Source organism: Pristis pectinata, chromosome 5, assembly GCF_009764475.1.
Source record: "Pristis pectinata isolate sPriPec2 chromosome 5, sPriPec2.1.pri, whole genome shotgun sequence".
Taxonomy (NCBI): domain Eukaryota; kingdom Metazoa; phylum Chordata; class Chondrichthyes; order Rhinopristiformes; family Pristidae; genus Pristis; species Pristis pectinata.
Window position 1 is genome coordinate 58,748,433 of NC_067409.1, and position 25,901 is coordinate 58,774,333.

Genomic DNA, 25,901 nt, shown 5'->3' on the forward strand with positions numbered 1-25,901 from the left:
CAAGTCAGCCAGCACCTGGGGAAAGAAAAATAAAGTTTGTTTCAGTTTGAAGCCCTTCATCAGTGATGGTAGGCCTTGACTGACTAATCCAGTTCAATTCTTTTTAAGAAATTGCCAGCATAATGGGAGTGTGACTATCTCTAATTTGTAAACATTTTGGACTCCTACCTTTTGGGAGGATATATTGGCTTTGGAAAGGGGCAGAGTTCAGATTTGCCAGAATGATCACAGGCTTAAGGGATTAGATTGTGCATAGTTGCAGTCCTGCTTGTCCAGGTCAAAAGAAACCCTCAAGAAAGTTAAATTATTATATAAAATTGCCTCTTGGCTCTTCTCAAAGTCTACTGGCAAGTCTTTATTCTCAATCACCCCACCCCAAATTTTTACTTTAAATTAAGTTGTAGTGCCCATCAGATCTCTACAACATTTGCATGTAAACTATTGCCTGCGTGGAGCAGCTGGCCCTCACGTGCCTTTTCCAAGATGGCTGTATGGTATATAAGAGCCAGGTTGGATGATCGTCTGGTTTCCTTCAAGAGCAGTGGATCTGTTTCTGCTGGGGCAGAGATCATTTCTTCCAAGAGCCTGGCACCCTGTGATATAATTCACATATGCTGAGATCTCAAACTCGTTTCAATTGCCTGCGGGTGGCTGAGGGGAATTTTCCAGGCTAATTGGCCTGTGTCTCTTATGTGCAAAGCTCTCCTTGCTCTAAAAGACTGAAGCTTTGTTTTGAGAGCCAGACTATTAAAATTAGAACTAGTACATTAAATATCAAGGCAGAAATACACTCTGTGCAGGCATGACACAGTGTGTTCGTTCTTTGTAGTCAAGGTTAATTATTTGCTTTTGATATCTCAAGCTAAGGTCACTGTCAGCTTGGGCTATCAACATACTTGCTGAATTCTAAGAGGCAATTTAATATTATTTGTACAAGGCTGTACTGCTGCTTTTTTTACCCAAACTGATTAATTGATAGAAACACAGCATGCCTGAGCATGTCTAAGCAATGGCCTTGAACTTTTTTGTGGTTCGATTAAGGATGTGATGACTCTGGTAATTAATTTCACAAACCCATTAAAGCTGTACTGAAGGAGGAAAAAAATCAACATTACTCAGAAGGACTCGGCGCTAGTCATCTTAAATCTGTTCTCAAAATTGACATAAATGACTTCCATGAAACTGCTATTAATGATACCAGAGTGTTCATACTCTCTGAACTAGATCAAACTCCACTCTTAATGTCATCTTCCTGAAAGTGCATCCTAGTCTGGGCTATTCACTTTCTACAAAAGCAATACAGTGCAGTTGTTGGAAGTCTAATACTAAAATTTAATTGTAGTGGAAAGAGTTATTCTAACACTAGAGTTCGATAAGGTTTTCAATCCAAATTACTTTGGATTAAGGGTTGAATTTTGTTTAGAATTCTCAATTAAGTAGGATTCCTATAAATCCACAATTACTTATGCAATAGGTGAAATACGTAAATCAAAATTAAAGTTGAGTTTATTGTCATATGCACAGGTGCAATGAAAAACTTACTTGCAGCAGCATCACAGGTATATAGCATCAGATACACAACATTCAAAAGAAAAGCATAAATTAAACAAATTATACACAATTTTTACAAGAAAGAGCACAATTAGAATAAAAGAAAGTCCATTGTAGTGCAAGTGGTCATGTTGTTGCTGTATTGAGGTAGTAATTAGGGTTGTGCGGGTTCTGTACCTCCTACCTGATGTTGGCTGCGAGAAGATGGCATGGCCTGGATGGTGAGGATTTTTGATGATAGATTTTTGCTGCCTTGAGGCAGCGCCTCGTGTAGATACTACTGATGGTTGGGAGGGATGTGCCCATGAAGTATTAGTGCCCATGAAGTATTGAGTTCACTACTCTCTAGAGCTGCTTGTGTTCCTGCTAATTCAAATTGCCATATCAGACCATGATGCAGCCAGTCAGGATACTTAGAACAGTACATCTTTAGAAGCTTGTTAGTGTGTTTGGTGACATACTGAGCCTCCTTAAGAAGGTAAAGATGCTGGCGTGCCTTCTTTGTGATTGCAGCTGTGTTGAACTATCCTATTTTAAATTAATCCCTTTTGCTGAAGTTGAGCATGTTGTCTCCAACACTGCCCACCATTGTTCATGATTTGTCCAGCACTCCTCAATGTAAGCAACTCAGTTGATTCATGGGTCAATTATTCTGACATCCGACATGCACTTTCTTGAAGTATTTCAGATTAGCCAGTGCAGTAATCTTTGCTAGTAATAACATGCAGATGCAAATCATGAGTTCTGCTGGGTATCTGAATTTCTGTTAACTTTTTACATTAACAGAGTCTCACTATGCAGCTATCAATTATTTAAAAAGAGGTTTACATAAAGAATGAAATGTTGCACTTGTTGGACTTGTGCTGTGCCCAAAGTAGGGGATGTCAGCACATTGGTGTGCCACCTGTGGACACCTTGTTGAGTGCAGAGACAGAATGTGTTGGCAGATTTTCTGGCAGGACCTCTCGGCAAGATTTGAATGGGCTGAAGACCTGAAATTATTTGCTTTTACACAGTTCACGGTCTCCTCCAGAATATGATCTTGATATTTGCATTCACAAGTTTCAATATCTGTGCTAGTTACTGATGCTGTTTGCTTCCTGCGGCTGCATACAGTTTTCAGACAATTGTGCATCAGCATTGATGGAAATAACTTGAAGTGTTTTACAATCTTGCAAGATCTGTCAAGATCATCACTTTGAAATGAGGTGGACAAGCCTGATCAGACAAACAGCTTGATTTGTATCTAGTGGTAGGAATCAGAAGTTGCTTCTTGTGCATCAGTTATGTGATAAATGTGATTGAAACTGATACACATTGGACTGTGCACTGGCACCTAGAAATTGGATCTGTTTATGAATTTTTTTTAAGTGTAGTTTGTATGTTCAAGCCATTTTGTGTGCATTAGATATGGTCTTTAGCTATATCACTAATTTTAATGAGGGGAATCAGGTATAATATATCCAAGTTTACTAATAATATTAGGTAGAAGCCTGAATTGCCGTGTGGGTGCTGATAAGCTAAATGAGGGAGGACAAGGCAAATCAAATATAGTGAAGGAAGAAATATAATCATCTCTTTGGTTTAAAAAAATTGACATAAAGGTTTTACCATTGTAGACAACCTGAGGATGACTAGCTGTTCCACTGGACACATTACTACTGGTAAATTGGTAACTTAGTAAATTGGTTTATTGTTGTCACCTGTACCGAGGTACAATGAAAAACCTTGTTTTGCATGCTACCCATACAGATCATTTCAACATATCAGTACATTGAGTTAGTACAAGCAGTAACAGAATGCAGAATATTGTGTTACAGTTACAGAGAAAGAGCAGTGCAGGCAGGCATAAGGTGCAAGGTCATGAAGAAGTAGATTGTGAGGTCAAGAGTCCATCTTATCATACAAGAGGTCCATTCAGTAGTCTTGTAACAGCGGGATAGAAGCTGTCCTTGAGCCTGGTGGTATGTGCTTTCAGGCTTTTGTATCTTCTGCTCTGATGAGAGGGGGGAGAAGAGAGAATGTCTGGGGTAGGAGGGGTCTTGGATTATGTTGACTGCTTTACTGAGGCAGTGAGAGGTGTAGACAGTGCATGAAGGGGAGGCTGGTTTTTGTGATGTGATGCATCCGGATGGGATGCTTTCTATAGTGCATCTATAAAAATTGGTGAGGATGCTGTACTTACAAGGTGTAAATTAGAGATGTAAGGTAATACTCTCCACTTGCAATGGTCAAGAAGCACAACATCATCCAGGACAAAGCAGCCCACTTGATTAGCACACCATCAACTATTTATTCCCTTCACCACCAACACATAGTGGCTACAGTGTGTACCATATACAAAATGCACTGCAGTAACTTACCAAGGATACTCCAATAGCACCTCCCAAATGTGAGCCCTCAACCACCAAGATGGACAAGGATAGCAGGTGAATGAGAGCATCATCACCTGCACGGTCCCTTTCAAGTTGCCCACACCGTGACTTGAAAATGTACTACCAATGATGGGACTAAATCTTGGAATTTCTTCTCCAATAACCTTGTGGGAATATTTTCACCAGAAAGATGCAGTGGCTGATCACCACCATCTCAAGGATGACGAGATGGGCAATAAATGCTGACTTTGCCAGTAATACCGACCTCCCCCCACCGCCCCCCCCCCCCCCAGTAAAGAAAATAAAAGAGCAAATTATGCTTTAAATAGTTAAAGACTGAAAATATGGTGTTCGTAGGATCCTGGATTTCCTTGTAAACAGAGCAGTGAAAGTTGACAAATAGTTCAGCAAGCAATTAGGAAGGAAAATTAATATTGATCTTCAGTGCAAGAGGATTTGAGTGCGAATAAAGACATCTTCCTGCAGTTATATTGGGCCCTGGTAGGAACGCACCTGGAATATTGCATACATTTTATTTCCTACCTAAGGAAAGATATGCTTGCATTAGAGCAAATGCATCAAATGTTCACCAGGTTAATTATTAGAATGCAGGGTTTGTCCTTTAAGGAGAATTGAAGCAGACAGGCCTTAGATAAAAAGAGGGAGCTTCATTGAAACATACAAAGTTTTTGGGGCTTGGAAGGGATAATGTACTTCCTGCCTGGGATATGCAGAACCAGAAGTCATAGCCTCAAGATAAGGGCTCGGCCTTTCAGGACTAAGATGAGAAGAAACTACTTCACACAGGGTGTAGAGAAGCTTTGGACTTCTCTCCCAACAAGGGTTTTGGATGCTCTGTCACTGAGTGTTGTTCCTGGTCTTCTACTTGGAGCCATCGAGTCATACAGCACAGAAGCAGGCCTTTGGCTCACTGAGTATGCACCAACCATAAGGCACCCATCTCCCCTCATCCTGCAGTAACTCCATTTATCAAATTAATCTTTACATTTATGTCTGTATTTTATCATATTAACATTTAAGTGGGGGTGGTAGTGGGTTAGGGTGTGAATTTCACTTCTCTCTGTCTCTGTCTCCAATTCACAGTGGTTAATTAACCCACCGACCCATGCCTCTTGATGTGGGAGGAAACCAGAGTTGCCGATTGAACCTGGAACTGTGGAGTAGCAGCTCTACTGGGATTGCCACTGTGGAGCCCACTTCTTTGTATGTTCTTGATTTCAATGGCCATTTCTGCCAAAACAAAAAGACTCCCCACGACATGTTAGCATTAGAGAGTCCCCGTCAAGACATTGGTTTCCTCTGCCAGGCTCCATTTTGTGTGCTCCGCAAACTTCACTGGCAAAGATCACAGTGTCGCTCTGTCAAGCTCCTCTGAGCAGGATGCTGAGGTCACTGTCCCTGATGAGCTCTTACCTCACACTGGTTCTGCGCCACTTATGACATGGACTGATTGGAGCAGTCCAGCCATGGGATGTGGGAGGAAGGAGAGTGTGGCTTTTTCACTAGTTTTAATATCCCTTGATTCCCTTAATATCAAAAAATCTATTGATCTCTAACTTGAATGTGACCTGGACTACATGCCTGTTTCCACCTGTACAACATCCCCTGATTCTATCCTTGCCTTGTCTCATCCGCTCATCCTGGCTTTGTTTCCAAAGGACAGCTATTTTAATGCTTCCTTGGCTTCCCTCCTTTGATCTGCTCTCCCTTGCTTGAGATCAAGCCAAATTCTGCTGGTCCTGATCTAACTCGTGCCAAGCCAACTTGTGCCAGGATTACCAATCATTCCTGTGCTTCTTTACCTTACTCTTGCCCTGTTAGTTGTCAAGATACTTGTGTTCCTTTAACTCTGGGCCCTTGTTCATCCCCGAATTCCTGTGTCAATGGGGGCTGAGCTTTCAGCTTCCACTGTGCTAAAGCTCTGATATTTCATCTTTAAACTTTTTCTTCTCTTTTCCTTTCCTCACCTTCCTCTCTTTCCCCACCTCCAAGACATTCCTTGAAACCCTCCTTTGGCTCAGTGCCAGATTTTTTGACCACATTCCAGTGGAGCACCTTGAAATGTTTGCCATTTAATTAAAGTTGTTGGATGATAACTATGGTGCACTTAAGCACAATTTATGATGCTAAAATTAAGTATCTTTGATAATTGTAATAAATTGCGAGCTCCATGTTCTGGTTAGCATTTGCAATGCAGACCAAATTTGGAAAAGTTAATCAGTCAGTTCCTTCTCGTGCAATTCATTGGCAGCCTGTTGTAATTGGGTATGTGGGGAATGTTAAGTGACTCAGCTTGATGTAATAGTGACAAAACGGTGCAAGAGCCAATTCGACACTACCCATGTGATCACCAGAGGTGAGGGGCCTCCGCCTTTGCAATTGAATCTGAACATGAGTAGGATTTGGAAGAAAATTAAAGGTGGAGGCAAGGAACAAGGAAATTAAATGGGGAGTTTATTTCCCCATTAAAGATTGAATCTGAGAGTATTGTGTATAGATTGAATGTTTCAGGAAAGCAGTCAATGGTTGAGTACCACAATTGAAATTTGGATGTCAACAGATTAAGTTTTCAGTGATTCAGGTTGATCTTGTAAACTAATTGCTGTTGTATTTTTGATCAGTATCCAAATTAAATTTAATTCAACATTGCCTGTATTTAGACTGCCCTACAGATAATGTTCAAGACTACTACTTGCCACATTTTTTTCCTGTGTAGTTTGGGGTTAGGGGCTGTAACATTGCAAGAAGCTGAGTTATCATACTGTAAATCTAATGAAATAAGGAAAGTAGAATAACGGTAGATCTGTTCCCTTGAACTCCAAGATGTGTATTTTCTGGCTGACAGTTGTTAAATTACTGAAGAATGTGTTAATTTTCTTCTTAACATGAGTTGAAGTCCTATCTGTATGTCCACAGTATGTGGGCAGGCTGACTAGAGGGAATGCCATATTAGATCGAGTATTAGGTAATGAACCGGGTCAGGTGACAGATCTGTCAGTGGGTGAGCATTTGGGGGACAGTGACCACCGCTCCCTAACCTTTAGCATTGTCATGGACAAGGATATGAGCAAAGAGGACAAGAAAATATTTCATTGGGGAAGGGCAAATTATGAGGCTATAAGGCTAGAACTTGCGAGTGTGAATTGGGATGACATTTTTGAAGGGAAATGTACTCTGGATATGTGGTCGTTGTTCGGGGATCTCTTGCAGGATGTTAGGATAAATTTGTCCTGGTGAGGCAGAGAAAGAATGGCTGGGTGAAGGAACCATGGTTGACAAGAGAGGTGGAACATCTAGTTAGGAGGAAGAAGGCAGCATACATAAAGTTTAGGCAGCGAGGATCAGATAGGTCTCTTGAGGAATATAGGGTAGCAAGGAAGGAACTTAAGAAGGGGCTGAGGAGAACAAGAAGGGGACATGAAAAGGCCTGTGCGAGTAGGGTTAAGGAAAACCCCAATGCATTTTTCACTTATGTGAAGAGCAGAAGGATGACGGGAGTAAAGGTAGGACCGATCAGGGATAAGGGTGGGAAGATGTGCCTAGAAGCTGTGGAAGTGGGTGAGGTCCTCAATGAATACTTCTCTTCAGTATTCACCAAGGAGAGGGGCCTTGATGACGCTGAGGACAGTGTTGGTAAGGGTAATGTTCTAGAGCATGTTGATATCAAGAGAGAGGATGTGTTGGAGCTGTTAGAAAATATTAGGACAGGTAAGTCCCCAGGGCTTGATGGAATATTCCCCAGGCTGCTCTGCGAGGCGAGGGAGGAGATTGCTGAGCCTTTGCCTTGGATATTTGAGTCCTCGTTGTCCACGGGAATGGTACTAGAGGATTGGAGGGTGGCAAATGTTGTTCCCTTATTCAAAAAAGGTAGTAAGGTTAGTCCAGGGAATTATAAACCAGTGAATCTTGCGTCTGTGGTGGGCAAGCTGTTGGAAAGGATTCTTAGAGATAGGATCTATGGGCATTTGGAGAATCATGGTCTGATTAGGGACAGCCAGCATGGCTTTGTGAAGGGCAGATCATGTCTCACAAGCCTGATAGTGTTCTTTGAGGAGGTGACCAGACAGATTGATGAGGGTAGTGCAGTAGATGTGGTTTACATGGATTTTAGTAAAGCATTTGACAAGGTTCACATGGGAGGCTTCTTCAGAAGGTCAGATGGCATGGGATCCAGGGAAGCTTGGCCATGTGGATTCAGAATTGGCTTGCCTGCAGAAAGCAGAGGGTTGTGTGGAGGGAGTGCATTCAGATTGGAGGGCTGTGACTAGCGGCGTCCCACAAGGGTCGGTTCTGGACCTCTGCTTTTCGTGATTTTTATTAATGACTCGGATGAGGGGGTAGAAGGGTGGATTGGCAAGTTTGCAGATGACACAAAGGTTGGTGGTGTTGTGGTGTTGAGGCTTGTCGAAGATTGCAGAGGGATATTGATAGGATGCAGAGCTGGTCTGAGAAGTGGCAGATGGAGTTCAATCCAGAGAAGTATGAGGTGGTACACTTTGGAAGGACAAACTCCAAGGCAGAGTACAAAGTTAATAGCAGGATTCTTGGTATTGTGGAGGAGCAGAAGGATTTGGGGGTGTATATCCACAGATCCCTGAAAGTTGCCTCACAGGTGGGTAGGGTAGTTAAGAAAGCTTATGGGATGTTAGCTTTCATAAGTCGAGGGACCAAGTTTGAGCTGCGAGGTAATGATGCAGCTCTATAAAACTCTGGTTAGACCACACTTGGAGTACTGTGTCCAGTTCTGGTCGCCTCATTATAAGAAGGATGTGGAAGCGTTGGAAAAGGTGCATAGGAGATTTACCAGGATGCTGCCTGGTTTAGATAGTATGTATTATGAGGAGATACTAAGGGAGCTGGGGGCTTTACTCTTTGGAGAGAAGGAGGATGAGGGGAGACATGATAGAGGTGTGCAAAATATTAAGAGGAATAGATAGAGTGGACATCTAGCGCCTCTTTCCCAGGGCACCAATGCTCAATACAAGACGGTACAGCTCTAAAGTAACGAGTGGGAAGTTCAAGGGAGATATCAGAGGAAGGTTTATTACCCAGAGAGTGGTTGGGGCATGGAATGCGCTGCCTGGAGTGGTGGTGGAGGCAGGTACATTGGTCAAATTAAAGAGATTACTAGATAAGCATATGGAGGAATTTAAAATAGGGGGATATGTGGGAGGAAGGGGTTAGATAGTCTTAGGTGAGGTTTAACGGTTGGCACAACATTGTGGGCCGAAGGGCCTGTATTGTGCTGTAATGTACTATGTTCTATCTGAGCATTTTGAGATGTTATTTTTCTGCGAAGCGTTCTTTCTTTACAATGAGAAGTTTAACAATTGTGCACAAACTGCAAATGTTCTACAATGAAGAAATGTTCATGTACCTATTTAATAGACCAGTAAAACATTTTCCCTTCTATTTTCTGCACAGCTCTTAACCTTCCCTCAGTTTTCAATTAACTGTTCATAAAATTTTAAAAATCACTTTGCTTATGAAATCAAATTCCCATTACTAGACAGTTAGATCTCTTAAACCACTAATTTTAATGGGGCCCTTAGGTTATGTGGCTTGTAGGTATTGCTAGGCTCATGACATAACCAGATTTTTTTATTAAAACATTTAAAGATGTACAACCTGAGTTCCCTGGAAGAGTAATATTTGTATTTTCCTACTTAAAGTGTAGAGAAGGCTATGAAGGTTGTTTGTAGCCTTCACATAATAATAAATGAATTTTTTAATATTTTGTTAACTGAGATTTCCTTTACCATTGATACCTCATTTCCCATTCTTCTTGCTTCCTTCCCTTGATTCTCACCCTTAAAACAAACCTGATGAAATTTGTAACTGAATAATTTTTTAACTGCTCCAAGCTCTTTGATCAGTAGGTGAATTAGGCTGGCTACCACCTCGGGAAAAGTTTTTCACTACACTTGTGGAAAATACTTTTGAGTTCATTTATGATTTATTTCAAGAGTTTAGCAATCATTGCTTTATTTCTGTCCTACTTGGTTCTACAGAACCATTGACTTTCAAGGTCTCTGCTCACAATACTCTGAGGTATCAGAAGGAGATGCATTTTAGTGACCTTGTGGTAATTCACCGCTGCACTATATGGCCATTATTTGGTTAGAAAATTAAAACAAAATCTGCAGATGCTGGAAATCTGAAACCAAAAAAAATGCTAGGAACACTCGGCAGGTCAGTCAGCATCTGTGGAAAGATGCTTCAGATCGAAGATCCATCCTCAGAACTGGGGAAGGGGGGGTGGGGGACAAAAGTTAATTTTAACTTGCAGAGAAGGTGGTGGAGGCATGAATAGGGAAAAGGAACATCTGTGCAGAGTGAGCCTAATGGAAACTGAAAAGCTAGCCTACTATTAAATTGAATAACTTGCAGCAGAGGTGGCCAGTTCTGATGGAGAATCTAGAATGCTGTGTCATGCTCAGATGGAAGATGAGGTGTTGTACCTCAAGTTTGTGTTGAACCTCATTATAAAGGAGGCCACTGACAGAGGTCAGAGTGGAAATGAAATGGAGAATTAAAGTAGCAGGAAGCTTAGGATCACCCCTGCCTACTGAACCCAAGTACTCCCTAAATGATCACGCAACTTGCATCTGGTTTCTCCATTGTAGAGGAGGCCACGTCATGAACACCGAATGCAGTGGACGAGATTGTTGCTTCACTTGAAAAGACTGTTTGCAAAGGGAAGAGGAGAAAGAACAGGTTTTGCGTCTCCTGCGGCTGCATGGGAGAGTGCCACAAGATGGGCGTTGTTTGGTGGGGATGGTAAATTGGTTTATTGTTGTCATGTACTGAGGTACAGGGAAAAACTTTGTTTTGCACGTCATCCATACAGATCATTTCATCACATCAGTACATTGAGGTAGTACAAGGGAAAAACAATAACAATGCAGAATGAAGTGTCACAGTTACAGAGAAAGTGCAGTGCAGGTAGACAATAAGGTGCAAGGTCATAACGAGGTAGATTGTGAGGTCAAGTCCGTCTTATTGTACCAGGGAACCGTTCAATAGTCTTATAACAGTAGGAGAGAAGAATAAACTGGGAAGGGAATAGTCCCTTAGAAGTGCAAAAAGGGCAGTGGAGAGGAAGATGTGTCTGGTGGTGGAATCTTGATGGAGTTGGATTACGGCTCTGTTCTGGAAGAGAGCGGGTGAGATCAGAGATGAGATGAGGTTGAGGGCTCTGCCCACCATGGCAGAGGGGAAGCAAATATTCAGGGAAAGGGAAGATGTTTTGGAGGCCTCTGTGTGGAAAGTTTTATCATTGGAACAAAAGTGGAGGAGCTGGAAGAACTGGGAGAATGGAATGGAGTCCTTACAAGAAGCAAGATGGAGTCCTTGCAGGAGTCCTGACCCGAAATGTTGACTGCCTGCTTTTCTCCACGGATGCTGCCTGGCCTGCTGAGTTCCTCCAGCATCATCGTGTTTTTCAGCAAGATGGGACGTGGTCTAGTCAAGTTAGCTATTTGTCTGTAGGCTTGTAATGGATGTTTGTGGCTAGCCATTTTCTGAGATGGAGAGGCCTTGAAAGTGAGAGAGAGAGATGGACCATGTGAAGGCGAGAGCAGGGTGCAAGTTGTCAGTAAAAGTAATGGAAGTATTTGAGTTCTGCTGAGCACAGGAAGCAGCACCAATGCAGGTAGGAAAAAGGCTTATGATCATGGAAGTACCTCAGCAAATGAGTGCACACTGCTGCAAAAGATAAGTAAGTAGCTACTCGAAGCTTAATTGTTGTGAATAAACTGAGTTGTTTCACAATTGGAATTTGGTTCTCTTTAAGAAGAAGAATAAGTATAATTTGCAATCAAGATGCTCCAGAGCTAAAGCTAAAGGAGTACAATGTTTCAGAACACCCAAAGTGTGGTAGAGAAATTGGACCTTTTGCGTGTTGCATTGATGAGTATTTTCTAATTGTATTTGCAATAGTTATATAAACTGGTCACTTGGGGAAAAAAGATTATGAAATGACATGTCTGCTGGCAATGCACAGGATTATTCAGTGGTAGTAATGCAATCAGAATTCAAAATGGGATTAAAGAAGGTGTACAGGGAAGTTTAACTCTGTTACTCCAGCATCTTGTGTGTGTTGCTCCAGATTCCAGCATCTGCAGAATCCCTTGTGTCTCTGATGCAATAGTCATTTTGTCTTTTTCATCTTTGGGATTGTTTGTTGGCATCAGCCTTCTCCAGTAAAGAGGCTGACGTCTATGGTATCAGTAATCGATGCACCCCCACCCCTCCAACCCTCCATTATCCTCGCCTCTCTGATGAACTGGTCCTTTGAGGACCAGGTATATGAGAATGTTGCTTAAGCACATAGTCCACAGTCTCAGGCTGCCTCACTGTCTGATCATGTCTGGAGTCGGGTCACGCTAGTGAGAGTGAAAGGACAGTTAGAGGAGGATCCTTTGATCTAATTACAGTGACAGCGGGAGAATTTAATCAATTTCTTATGTCATCTAATCTGCTGGATTCATAAGTTATAGCTATAACCTATAGGCAATAGAAAAGTAACAACTTTTTAAATTTCACAGAGGTTAGCTATTGAGCCTTTTAAGTTCATCAGCTGTGATTCCTGAGGATTCACCTGTTTTACCACCTTGACCCAGATTGACTGGATGAATTTGCAACCTATATCAATTATCTTCTGCACTCCCCTGTAAGCCTATAATTTATCCACATCTTGTATTCTCTTCATCCTGTGCATTTCAAGGCTTGGCTATATTTCCATCATATGATGATTAAAACAATGTAGCTAAGCCTTCTTTATGCATGTTCATGTGTGTACTTTGCTTGCTATTCTAGACCTAATCAGATTCTAGTTTTCCTTTCTGTCCTTGTGCCTTTTAACACTCTCTCATCATGCCCTTTCCCCTCTTTCTCTCCCCCCCCCCATTCTCCAATATTCAACACTATTAAACCTGAATCATTCAGTGCTCTCTGCCACTGCTCTACCATCACACCAGATTTAACTTTGTTGTTTTGTCTCAAGCTTCTGTCTTTGGGTCTCTCACAACTTCCAGAGGACCTGCTGAAACATTTGTCACAGTGACCCCAGTTGCCCCGCTCACTTCCCCCTGCCATTGCTCCAGCCCATCCAGAATATATATTTGCTTGTGATTAAGGCCCCTACCATTTAGAAGCTTGGTATGGTTGATCAGATCAAAAGATAAGCAGATGAGGAATTGGAAAAATTGAGAATGTCACTGGTTGATATTCTTACTGAGACAGGAATGTTGGTTATTTGAAATTGTTGAAATCAATTATGCAATATTGTGGGGTTTTCATTCTCTACAGACAACCTGATCTGCTGAGCATTTCCAGCAATCTCTCATAATTCAGGTGTCTAGTAAGGGCATCCCACAGTTCCAGCATTATTTTTTTCTCTCTCTACTGTTGTCATTCATTTCGTTATGTTAGCATTCCTTTAGACAAATTAACTGCAATTAACATGCATTCGTTACCATTTCTTAGAGGGCCTGAAGAGCTTGTGAGTCACCTGGACAAAATTTTGAACTCCACTCTAGAATTACACACTGCAGAAAACAGGCCCTTCAGCCCACTATGTCTATGCTGACCATCAAGTACCTATCTATATTAATCCCAGTTACCAGCATTTAGTCCATAGCCTTTTGTGTCTTGGCGATTCAAGTGCTTGTCCAGATGCTGCTTAAATATTATGAGTGTACCTGCCTTTACCACCTTTTTGGACAGTGCATTGCAGATTGCAACCACCCTCTGGGTGGAAAAAATTATTCCTCAACTCCTCTCTAAACCTCTTTGTCCTCACACTATAACTATGCCCTCCAGTCTTGAACGCCAATCACAGTCATTCCATTTGTTCCCTCCATTTCTTTCCCCCTCCAACTTAGAGTTGATTTCTCACATTTGCAGTTCTAATTAAAGGACATTAACCTGAAACATTTAACTCTGTTTTTCTCTCCATAGATGCTACTTGAACTGCTGAGTAGTTCTGATTTTTTTCTTTCTTTTGTATCTCAGGTTTCCAGCATCTGCAGTGTTTTTTTTCTTTTTGACTACTATTCATCATGTTTCTAAAGCTACTGATCTCCTGAATCTCTCACTCTCAAATATTGTTGAAGCCCTGTTCTGATTTTTTTTAATGTAATTGCATTTTTGCCTTAGTCATTCTCAGATAGACCTGTTATCTTAAGTCATTCTTGTGTAAACATATTGTCTTCACTCCCTTAAGTTCTAGGGACCTGGATTTGAATGGCCTTGGCAGAAAATTGGTTTATCCATCCATCCCCAAATTTGGCTGGATTACATTAATTGTGAAATTGAGTCCTGGCATCATTAAATGCATCATTAAAAATATTAAGAGAGTAGCTACAAATGCACAGATGACCCCTGAATTCTACTTTTTACCATAAACTATTTTCTCAAGACACCATCCCCTGCTTCCTCCACCCTTGCCTCCAACATGTGCAAGGACCTCATGGGTTTTTTTTTGACAGAAAGATTGAGGCTGTTGTTTAGCCTCTGCCACTTCCCTCCCTCCCTTTTTACCCAGCAGACCAAATCTCCTCAAATGCTCCCTGCTACCCTGGTCCTGAAATCACATCTTTCTCTAGACTCTATCCCATCTCCTCAGCACGGTAGTGTAGTGGTTAGCGTAATGCTATTACGGCACCAGCAACCCAGGTTCGATTCTGGCCACTGTCTGTAAGGAGTTTGTACGTTCTTCCCGTGACTGCATGGGTTTCCTCCGGGTGCTCCGGTTTCCTCCCACATGCCAAAGGTATTGGTTTATTATTGTCACTTGTACCGAGGTACAGTGAAAAGCTTGTCTTACAAACTGATCGTACAGATCAATTCATTACACAGTGCAGTTACATTGAGTAATACAGAGTGCATTGATGTAGTACAGGTAAAAACAATAACAGTACAGAGTAAAGTGTCACAGCTACAGAGAAAGTGCAGTGCAATAAGGTGCAAGGTCACAACAAGGTAGATCGTGAGGTCATAGGGTCATAGTCTATCTCATTGATTGAGGGAACCGTTCAATAGTGTTATCACAGTGGGGTAGAAGCTGTCCTTAAGTCTGGTGGTATGTGCCCTCAGGCTCCTGTGTCTTCTACCTGATGGAAGAGGAGAGAAGAGAGAATGTCCCAGGTGGGTGGGGTCTTTGATTACGTACGGGTTAGGAAGTTGTGGGCATGCTTTGTTGGCGCCGGAAGCGTGGCGACATTTGCGGGTTGCCCCCAGAACGCTCTATGCAAAAAGATGTACTTCACTGTGTGTTTTGATGTACATGTGACTAATAAAGATAACTTATCTTATTCTTTTGTGCACTCAAGCTCATCTTATTGATGAAACTCGCCTCCTGTTCATATGATTCTATTCTGAGGCTGTTCACCATTTAAAGTTCTTTTCTCTGATGTCTTTACTGTTTTGTCTTGTCAGGTCTTATTTCCACTTTCAACTCTGCTGTTGTTATCACCTCCACAAAAAGTTCACAATTTGTCCCATTGCCCTTGCAAATTGGCACCCTATCTCCAACTCTTTTGTCTGACAGAATTCCTCGCAAATGTTGCCAAACAGGTCAGGTGTCCCCTCACAAGGAACATAGAACAGTACAGCACAGGAACAGGCCCTTTTGCCCACAATGTCTGCTCCAAACACGATGCCAATTTAAACTGGTCCCATCAGCCTGCTTGTGGTCCATGTCCTCCTGTTCCCTGCCTGTTCATGTGTCTGTCTAAATGCTTCTTAAAGGTTGCTATCATATCTACTTCAACCACTTTCCCTAACAGTGCAATGCAGGCCTCGTAAGTCTTTAAACTTGCCCCCTCTCACTTTAAATCTATGCCCTATAATATTTGACTTTTCCATCCTGGAAAAAAGACTCTGACCATCTACCCTATCTATGCCTCTCATTTTATATACTTCTGTCACAGATGGGGAGAAAAAGTATGAGGGGCCCAAATACTTAAGGACTTTGAAAGAACCCTCAGAGGTAATATTAATAGAAGCTGGGGAAAAGGTAATATTTAAGGAATCTGAGCAAGAGTAAGATAGTGGCCCTTCAAGTCTGCTTATAGGAAATGGTGGAAGTACTCAGTGGGTCAGGCAGCATCTGTGGAGAGAAAGAAACAGGAAAGCTAAGCTTCCAAGTCACTGATTTTGGTTATTGCATTGTTAAGTAATGATCAAGTTCTGGTTCTATCCAGTACAGTTGAACAACAGTGCTAAGGCTACAGCCATTTTGTCGAATGCACCTGGATAATTGTTTTTAATATATACTATTTCCTGTGTATGACTATACTCACTGGACTGGAACAGAGTAAAGTGATGTAGAACATTTGCATTGTCTGCACCTTGTTGTCTTTGTAAGGCAAGCAGAAATATTTTTTTTATTTAACTTTCCTGCAACATCTTTGAAAGGGATTTTAGTATTTGAATTCCACATCTGCTATGTGGTAGAATCAACATTCTTCAGGTTAATAGTTGATCCACCAGATAATTCTTGGTAAAATGGAAGAAGGTTGGAGATGCTGAATTGATATTGATTTTAAGTTTAAACATATTGATTTTAACTACAAACTCCTAAGTATAATCCTGACTCAATTACCATTTTTGAATCATTTTATTGAGCTTGTTATTTTATGTAAGACTCTGCTGTTGAGAAGAGAAAGTCTGACCGATAGTTTGTTTTGGGATACCTTTGTTCAGCAGGTTCAAAATGTGAATCTGCTGGACTTTTGTTTCAGCTTTATGCAGTATTTTCAAATGCAGCCCTCTCTTGTTATTCAAGTAGGATGCAAAACCACAATGTTACCTGAAATCCTCTGCACATTGCACTATATCTGTAGCTAAAGGTTCAGATCTCAGGCCTTCTCAGGTGAAATTACTGTGCGTGGTGAAAATGGGCACTTGTAAATTTGAAGCCACTTCACACCACTTTTTAAGGATATCACAGCATGTAAAAAAAAATATTGCTTATGTTGCATTTATGTTACTGATGACCAACTTCATCACCATTGTTCCTACCTTTAGAACTTTGTTCGAGTAACAGTGCATGGGGTTGAAAGGCAGTTACATCAATAGCTTTGCACGTGAAGGGTGAGTTGACAACTTTCAAAACCAAACAAATTAAGTGAGTTGCCAATAAAGTGAGTAGCTAGAAAGTTCTGTTTGTAACTGAATTCTGTTTGATAAGGATGTTGCTTTGCTTCTCTTTTAATCAATTTCTCACAACACAAATGTAAATGTCAATGGGAAAGAAAGAATGTAAAAAAATGGGAAGTTTACAGACTGTGTGATTGTGATTTGCAAATTTTGTCCATGTGAGCTGAAGGACCTGTTTAGAAGTTGGACATGTCCTGGTGACCACACACTCTGACATGCACCAATATCTCATTGTGCTAATACTCTCTTTCCATTAACTTTAAGTTGGTTAACATTACTCCAAGAAAATGGTGCTGTTGATTTTCAAAGAATATTATAGTTTGGGAAGAAGCCATGTGCCCATGCTAGTTATTTTAAAAGACATTCCAAGTAGTCCCACTTCTCCTGGTGGAATGATCACTTTTGTAGTTTGTGGATATCCATAATCAATTATTATCCCATGCTTTCTCTTCCCAATCCCCCCTCCTTACCACACCTTGTACAGAAATAAATTTCTATAGTGTTCCTCACCTGTGGTTGTCCAAAAGAGGTTGCAGAGTCATAAGGAATTGTCAGTTTGTCAGATAAAGACAAATGCAAATGGCAAGGTTGTCGAAGGCAAAATAATACTTGGAAAGAATTTCAGAAGACAAGTTGATAGAGGTTAGAAAAAAGAATTGTCTGCCTTTCAAGAATCAGCTTGTGTATGTACAAAGGCAAGTTGAGGTAAGGCTTTGGTGTTTTGAAAGCAAGAGCAGTGATCTTAGTCAATGTCACTGTGCATTTTTTTTTGCAGTTATTAGTTTAAGGCATATTGAAAATCACTGTAAATTGATTAGCACAAGTACAAATACTGAATAAGTTGAGTAAATGAGATGGGGCTTAGTCTGCTGTCTTTAGCCTCCCCATGTCTTAAAGTCTATATTTCCAAAATACTGCCTGTCAAAGGCATGCATTATATTCTTGGATAGGTTTCACTTCTGCTTTATTGTGTTTCACTTTCCATTATCCCCTTTCTGCACATTTCTTTTTGTATTTGTTTCAGATGATCATAATTTGAGTATCTTCGATTTAAATGTGTGAGCTTGAAGATAATATTGCCTAAAAATCCATCAGCACCTGCAGGAGTGCATTAATTCATTGTAGCGTGGTGTGTTGGTGACTTATTATGTGCCTGGGATGCAAGGCTTCATTCATTGTCAAATGAAACAAAATGCAACAGTCAGCAGGCCAGCCAGCATCTAGGTTCAGAGAAAGAGAGTCGGCATTTTGGGTCAATGACCTTTCTTCAGAACTGGCCAAAGTTAGAAATAAAACAAAGCCAACAGAAGGGAGGGGAATGGAGAGAACACAATGGAGGGTCTATTATGGGTCGCAAGGCAGGAAAGATTAAACGGTAAAAGGATTTGTGAAAGGCAGGTCTGGAGGAGATGTAAGTAGGAAAAACTGAATAATTATCTAATGTTACCAGAAAGGGAAAGGAAAGCTCTCAAATGCTGGAAATATGATATCCAAAATTTGGATTTGCTGATTACCTGAAGTTGTCGAGCCAGAAGGTTGTCAAGCACCTAGTTGGAAGGGAAGGTGCTGTTCCTCAGGCTTGGGGTGAGCTTCCTTGGAACAGTGCAGGAAGCTGGAAACAGTGGTCAGAGTGGGAATGGAATGGATAATTAATGAGATTGGCCACTGAAAGTTCAGGGTGCATTTCCAGACTCAACGGAGGAGTACTGTAATGCAGTCACCCAAACTGTGTTTGGTTTCCCCAATGTAGAGATACCTGTTCGTGATGTGGTTAACTCACAGTGAACTGGCATTTGTGCGGTTTTTATGCATCTGGAATTCTCATGCAACCAGCAAAAATTTCTAAGAATATTAAGCAATAAGGTTGTTTTGCTTTTATGAAAATAGTTAAAACAGTGAATTTTATTTCAGCCCTTATGAAAAATAAGTGTGAAAAGTTGCTTTTAGTTTATTTACATATATACCTAAGAGAGTGCAGTTGTTGGCTGATTAGCAGCAACATCCTCTGTGATGGTGAGTCATTGATTTATTTTTGCTGTATTTTACATTAATATTGTTTAGCCTTAAAATATAGTGTAAAACACAGTGTAAAATGTTGTTAGTTAAAAGGGTGAGGAGATGACGTACAGTTCAGAATTTATTTAAAGGTTTATCCATATAATACTAGTGTGTGATGTACAATAATGTTTCTTAATGGATTTTACATGGAGGTTGGCAACCCCATTTAAATGAAGGGAGCTTCTCTAGATGTGCAGCTATGGCTCTTGTAAATCTGAGTCATCAGATCTAAAATGTGCCCTGCAACTTGGGGGAATAGTGAATCCAGGGTTGGAGCGAGAACTTGGGTGCCTGGCCTATCTGACTTCCTGCCGTTAGCACATTCTGTCCCATTGTTGTTACATTGACCAAATGCTGCTGTTGGGTCAAAGTGTGGGCTTTGGTGAGTGTGGGTTTCAGTGATTGTGACCAGGTAAGGGTTCTTTTTTTTTTCTTTTGTAGTAGGAGGGTCTGGGGATAAAGGAGCAGCTGTAGTTCCAGTGGGATTTGCAATGGAGCATCTGGGATGCAGAAAATGTCATAGATAATATGTTTAAAGAGTTATCATGCTGCAGGTACAGAAAGAAAGGAGATGGGTGGCCACCAGGAAGACAGTAAGTGCAAGCAGGTAGTGCAGGAGTCCTCTCTAGTCATTCCCCTCTCAAACAGGTATACAGTTTTGGATACTGTTGGGAGGGATGGCTTCTCAGAGGAAAGCAGCAGCAGCCAGGTTTGTGGCACCACAGTTGGCTCTGATGCACTGTAGGGGAGGGAAAAGTCTAGGTAAGCTGTAGTGGTGGGGAATTCATCTGAGGGGAACAGACGGGCCTTCCAGAATAGTACGTTGCCTCCATGGTGCCAGGGTCAAGGACATCTCTGAGCAGCTACAGAACATTCTGAAGGGGGAGGGAGAACAGCCAGAGGATGTTGTACCTGTTGGTACTAACCACCTGGGGAGAAAGAAGGAGGACATCTTGCAAAGTGAGTTTAGATAGTTAAGCAGAAAGTTAAAAAGCAGAACCTCAGTCATGATCTTGAGATTACTCCCTGTGCCGCTTGCTAGTGAGGGTAAAAATATGATGAATGTGTGGCTGGAGCTGGTGAGAGGGCTTTGGGTACTTGAATCATAAGGATCACTTCTGAAGCGGGTGGGACCTGTACAAGAAGGACAGGTTGCACCTAAACTGGAAGGGGACCGATGTCCTAGCAGAAATATTTGCTCTCACTACTCTGGGAGGGTGGGATGCATAGTAGCAGTGCAGCAGGTGGGGAGAAAAATGTAGAAGATAAATCAATCAAGTCCAGTGGGCAGAGCAGACAGTATGTTAGGGAGCACGGGAGGGCTGGCAGACTGAACTGCATTTGATTTAATGCGAGGAGTATCGCAAGCAAATCGGATCAGCTTAGAGCATGGATCAATACTTGGAACTATTGATATTAGTGCAAACGCGGTTGACGGAAGGGCAGCACTGGCAGCTAATGTTCTGAGGTAATGAATTTAGGATTAAGAGAGGAGAGATCACTTTGGGGTTATACCTCCCAGTAATCAGCGGGAATTAGAGGAACAGATATGTAAGCAGCTTGCAGAGAAGTGTAAGAGCAATGGGGTTATAGAAGTGGGGGATTTTAGCTTACCCAATATTAACTGGGTTTGCCTTAGTGCAAGTGGCTTAGATGGAGAAGATTTTGTTAAGTGCATCTAAGAAAGTTTTCTGAGACTACACGTATGTAAACCCACAAGAGATGATGCTGTACTCAACCTTGTATACCGTATATATCTTGGTATACAGAAAATGGCAGGACCCTTAGGAGCAGAGGGATCTTGGGGTACAAGTCCCTTAGCTCCTTGAAAGTGGCAATGCAAGTAGATTAGGTGGGAAAGAAGCTACTCAGCATACCTGCCTTTATCGTTCAGGACATTGAGTTGGTGAGTCATGTAATCGTTGTATAAAACTTTGGTTTGACCACTTTGTGCAGTTCTGGTCGCATTACAGGAAGGACATGGAGGCTTTGGGGAGGGTGCAGAAGAGGTTCATTAGGATGTTGCCTGGATTAGAGAGTATTAGCTATAAGGAGAGGTTGGATAAACTTGGAGCAAAAAGCAAAATGCTGGAGGAACTCGGTGGGTCAGGCAGCATCTGTGGAGGCAAAGGGATAGTAGGGTTGGGACCCCTGCATGCTGCTTCACAGGTTACAACATAGAATGTAAAAGTTGGAACGTTATGTTGCAACTTTGCAAAATACGGGTTAGGCCGAGTTTGGAATATTGTGTCAGTTCCGGTCACCACACTAAAGGAAGGATGTGATTGCACTGGAGAGAGTGCAGAGGAGATTCACCAAGATGTTGGCTGGATTAGAGGACTTTAGATATGGAGAGAGATCAGATAGGCTGGGTTTGTTTTCCCTGGAGTGAAGGAAGCCGAGAGGTGGGCTGATAGGGTAGATAGTCAGAACATTTTTCCCATGGTGTGGGTATCAAAAACTAAAAAGCCCAAGTTTAAGGAAGGATTTTTAAAGGGGATTTGAAAGCTTTTTTTTTAACAGAGTGGTTGATATCTGGAACAAACTGCCAGAGGAAGCGGTGGAATCAGATACAATCACTATGTTAGAGACATTTAGACAGGCACTTAAATAGGCAAGGGATAGAGGATGTGGACCCAATGCGGGAAAATGTGATTAGTGTAGATGGGCAAAAAGGGTGGCATAGACATGGTGGGCTGAAGGGCCTATTTCTGTGCTGTACCACTGTGACTGTGCAAATGTGCGAGAGCTATCTGTTCCCTGCTGCAGAGTAATATCGTCAGATTAGTGTCTTTAAATCACTTCTAGAACAGAGAAATTGCTGTGCAATCTGGTGGTGATTTGTTGATCAGTTTATAGAAATCTCCCAGGAATTGGTTGAAGTTATAAACTCGGATGCTCAGAAGTCCAGGTTTTCCCAGGTCCTGCCACCCGCCGGCTAATTGTCACATTGGCCCCTCTGCTCAGAAATATACAAGAGAGTTCCCTTTCCTTCCAATGTCGTGCACTATTTGTCTGTGGTACAGATGGATGGTGAACAAATTTGTTTCCCATCTCTGGAGCATCAATGGAACGTGATCTTTCTCATTCACTGGAGACAGTTAAGGTAGCTGAGGATCAGAATTCAAGTAAACTCTTGTTTCTTGCCAGGTGTTGTTAGGGGCGTCCACAGCACCAATCTCAACTGTCATGTGACCTTGATCATGCAAACTCAGGCGCTAAGCATTTGACAGATTATTAAGATAGTGATTTGAATTCCCCAAATGCTGCTGAATTCTTGGTTGAGCAAAGGATACCTGACTCTGTGACTGTGCTGCCTCAACTTTTCCAGCCAACCCCCCCACCCCCCCCTCCACCAGCCCCATCCCCCACAACACCACTGCAGACCACTAAAATGTATTTTTAATTTCTTTGTGGTGGTTCTAAAATGGCATCTGCTCAAAAATATCTCATTAAATTTTGATTAAATTGAAACAACTAAGAGTGTCCATTGGGGAATGGATGTTATGTTTTGAATCCCGGTGATTAAATTAGATGCATTATACTTGGCTATTGCTGTCTCTTATAGGTAATCTATCCTCCTCCTTTATGCATGCTGTGCAGCACTTTTTTGCATTAAATATTGTTAAGAGTTGATATACTTACAGACTTGGTACAATAATTATATCTGGTCCCTTGAAAATTAAGCTAAATTTTGCAAGTGAGCTGCTTTCTCTGTACCCATTCAAATGCTAATGATCTAATGTAGTCTTATTTTTGTCATAGCATTTTGAGACGCTGTATTTTTTGACTTATTTAAACAACAGTTTGTGATTTCAACTATTCTGATGAGAATGGATGTAGAGTAGAAACCAAGCACTTCTCTGAAAGTGTGGATGGAGGATTAGTGATACCAGCTTCTGTCTATATTGCTGGAACCTGATAGTGGATTACATGCATACCTGACCTCCAGCCAAGGAACGGTGTATCATTTGATATAAAGATTGGGAGGGGTGAAAAGTTGAGGCTTAACAATATGGTGCTTGTTTTGAAAACCCAATGCTTCTGCTTCACTGTTGAATAGGATTTTGTAGGAGTCTGTCTTCTAGAGCAACAAACAATCTGCTGGAAGGACTCAGCGGGTCAAGCAGCATCTGCAGGAGGAAAGGAATTGTCGATGTCTTGGGTCAAAACGTTGACAATTCCTTTCCTCCCATAGATGCTGCTCGACCTGCTGAGTTCTTCCAGCAGATTGTTTGTTGCTCCAGAGTCCAGCATCTGCAGTCTCTTGAGGCTCTCTTCTTGTTGGCTTATTTTTCCTGAAATATCAGTTCAATTTGTGTCTTTGATATGGGTTCTCTCAGTATGCATTCATCCAGTCCATCACAGCATGTTCTCTTCCTGCTAAGACTACCAGCACAAAATCATTTTTCTTTAATGGTGGGTTCATAGATTGTTCCCAGTGGGACCAGATTTGCTATGTTGTAACTAAGAGCAGGTAGAGATACAAAAGGCCAAATGGCTCTCTCTGCTGTAAACTAAAGTGGTTCTAATGTTGATTGAATACATAGTGAAATGGATCTGAATTTGAAGCATAGCCTGGCGAGCAGTGAGAGTATCTGAGCTTGCAGTATAAGTGTACTGTATACTGTCTCCAACAATATAAGTTCATTTCCTGCACTTCTGCTCTCACCCTCTCCGCTTGCTCAAAGAGCAAGGAGAAGCTTCACCTTGTCCTCATCTTCCACCTCTGCAACTTCAGCGTTCAACAGATCATTAATTTCTGACGGCCCAACATGATGTCAGAGACATCTTCCCTTCTCCTTCACTTGAGGCATTCTGAAGGGACTGTTCTGACACTCTGGTCCTTTTGCATTTCCACCAGTACCACTCCCCTTCTCACAACACCTTCCCATACAATTGCAGGAGGTGCAAGATCAGCCCTTTTACCTTTTCTCTTCCTGCATGCAGGGACTAATTCCCTCCAGGTGCAGCAGCAATTCACTTCCAGTTTATTGTACAGCATTTGGTGTGCAGGGTGTGGTCTCCTGTACTCTGGAGAAACCAAACAGATTGCATGATTTTTTTTTTCTCTCATCTTATGGAACTTTCATTTTGTTCCCCCTTTTAGGCTTGCCCCATTCATCAATTTTGTTATTCATTGGCCTTGACCAGTCTTTTTCAATTGGTCCCACTGCTATTTAAGTCATTAAATCCCTTTTCCTCTCCATTTTACCACAGATCTTCCCTTCAGTTCTCACTGCACCTCCCTGCAATTTAAAACATTTTCAATCTCTAACTTGTTCCAGGACATCGACTTGAAATTCTAGCTCTTTTCCTCTCTCTCCACACATGCTACCTGCCCTGCTGAGTAATTCCAGCAAATTCTGTTTTTATTTAAAACTTAGGTTATTTTGTTTTGAACCTAATTCCTCTAATGTGCCTTTTGTATAAACAAATTACACATGTGGAATAGCCAGTTATTTCCACATCCAAGTAAGGCCTGCACACCAGGGAATTGTATTGTTTTTCTCATGTATAATGAACTGTTGAGTGAGTGTTCTGTGTTCTGTCAGAAGTCTAAACAAAAAATCATTATTCTGTTTTGAGAAGACAGTCTGAATGTTGTAGTAACTGAGTACGTGAGATAAGGCAAGGCTTGATGGTTAACCAATAAATATTGATCTGCAAATGCCCTTACTGTTAATACAAGTCACCAGGGATCCTCTGGACGGCAACTTCAGACAGGACACACTATGATCAAGGATGTAGTGACAGAAGTGCTTAGGCCTTTACTGTCTGCAATCAATGCAAATTTCATCATAAGTTGTTTGTGCCATGCTGGAAATATTCAAACAGCTCCTTCATAATTTAGGATTCTCAGACATTGTAGTCGAAAAGCCTCCACTCAGCCACATAACAAATCCACGATTAAGCTGTGAAATAAATTTGTAAAAGGATGTGGTTGAAGCTAAAAGATGGCTCAATAAATTGTCCTGATCCTGCTCATTGTGGAGGAATAGCGAGCCTTCTACTGAGCTCAAAACTTCACTAAAGATCTCACAGGAGGACTGAGCTTAAGCAGTTGGTGTCTGGTAAAACTGGTACATGGCAACTGAACATTCTGAAGTTGTAAGGTGTGACCAGCAATTGTATTGACTGGTTTATTGGAGTTCTTTGCAGATGTAACATGTGCTGTGGATAAAGAGGAACCAGAGGATATACTATGTTTAGATTTCTAGAAGGCATTTTAATGAGGTGCCACATCAAAAATGGTTGCAAAAATAAAAGCTCATGATATATGAGATCACTTGTTGGATAGTAGACTGGCTAGCTAACAGAATGCAGAGAGTGGGTATAAATGGGGCTTTTCCTGACCGATAAGATATAATGAGTGGTTGCCATTGGGCTCGATGCTGAGACTTCAATCTTTTTCAAGTTGTGGTAACAATGTGGAGAAATGCACCAATAGTATGACTGCTCAATTTGCTTGTAACGCAAAAATAGGGAGAAAAGTTAGTTGTAAAGGGACATAAGGAGGCTACAAGGGCGTATGGATAGGTGTGAATGGGCAACCATCTGGCAACTGGAGCAAAATAATGGAAAATGTTTATTTTTAATGGAAAAACTAAAGAAGCAGTTTATTCACAAGTTTCCTTGCATACACTTGGGAACTGGGCAATACAGTAACACGGCTAGTAGAGCTGGTGCCTCACTGTGCCAGAGACCCAGGTTAAATCTAGACATCTG

At 41.5% G+C, this 25,901-nt stretch overlaps 1 protein-coding gene across 1 annotated transcript in view; it reads left to right on the top strand.

Annotated features, from left to right (window-relative positions):
- glcci1a (glucocorticoid induced 1a) overlaps positions 1 to 25,901 on the top strand; it is a 195,139-nt gene that overhangs the window by 102,788 nt on the left and 66,450 nt on the right. The window lies entirely within an intron of this gene.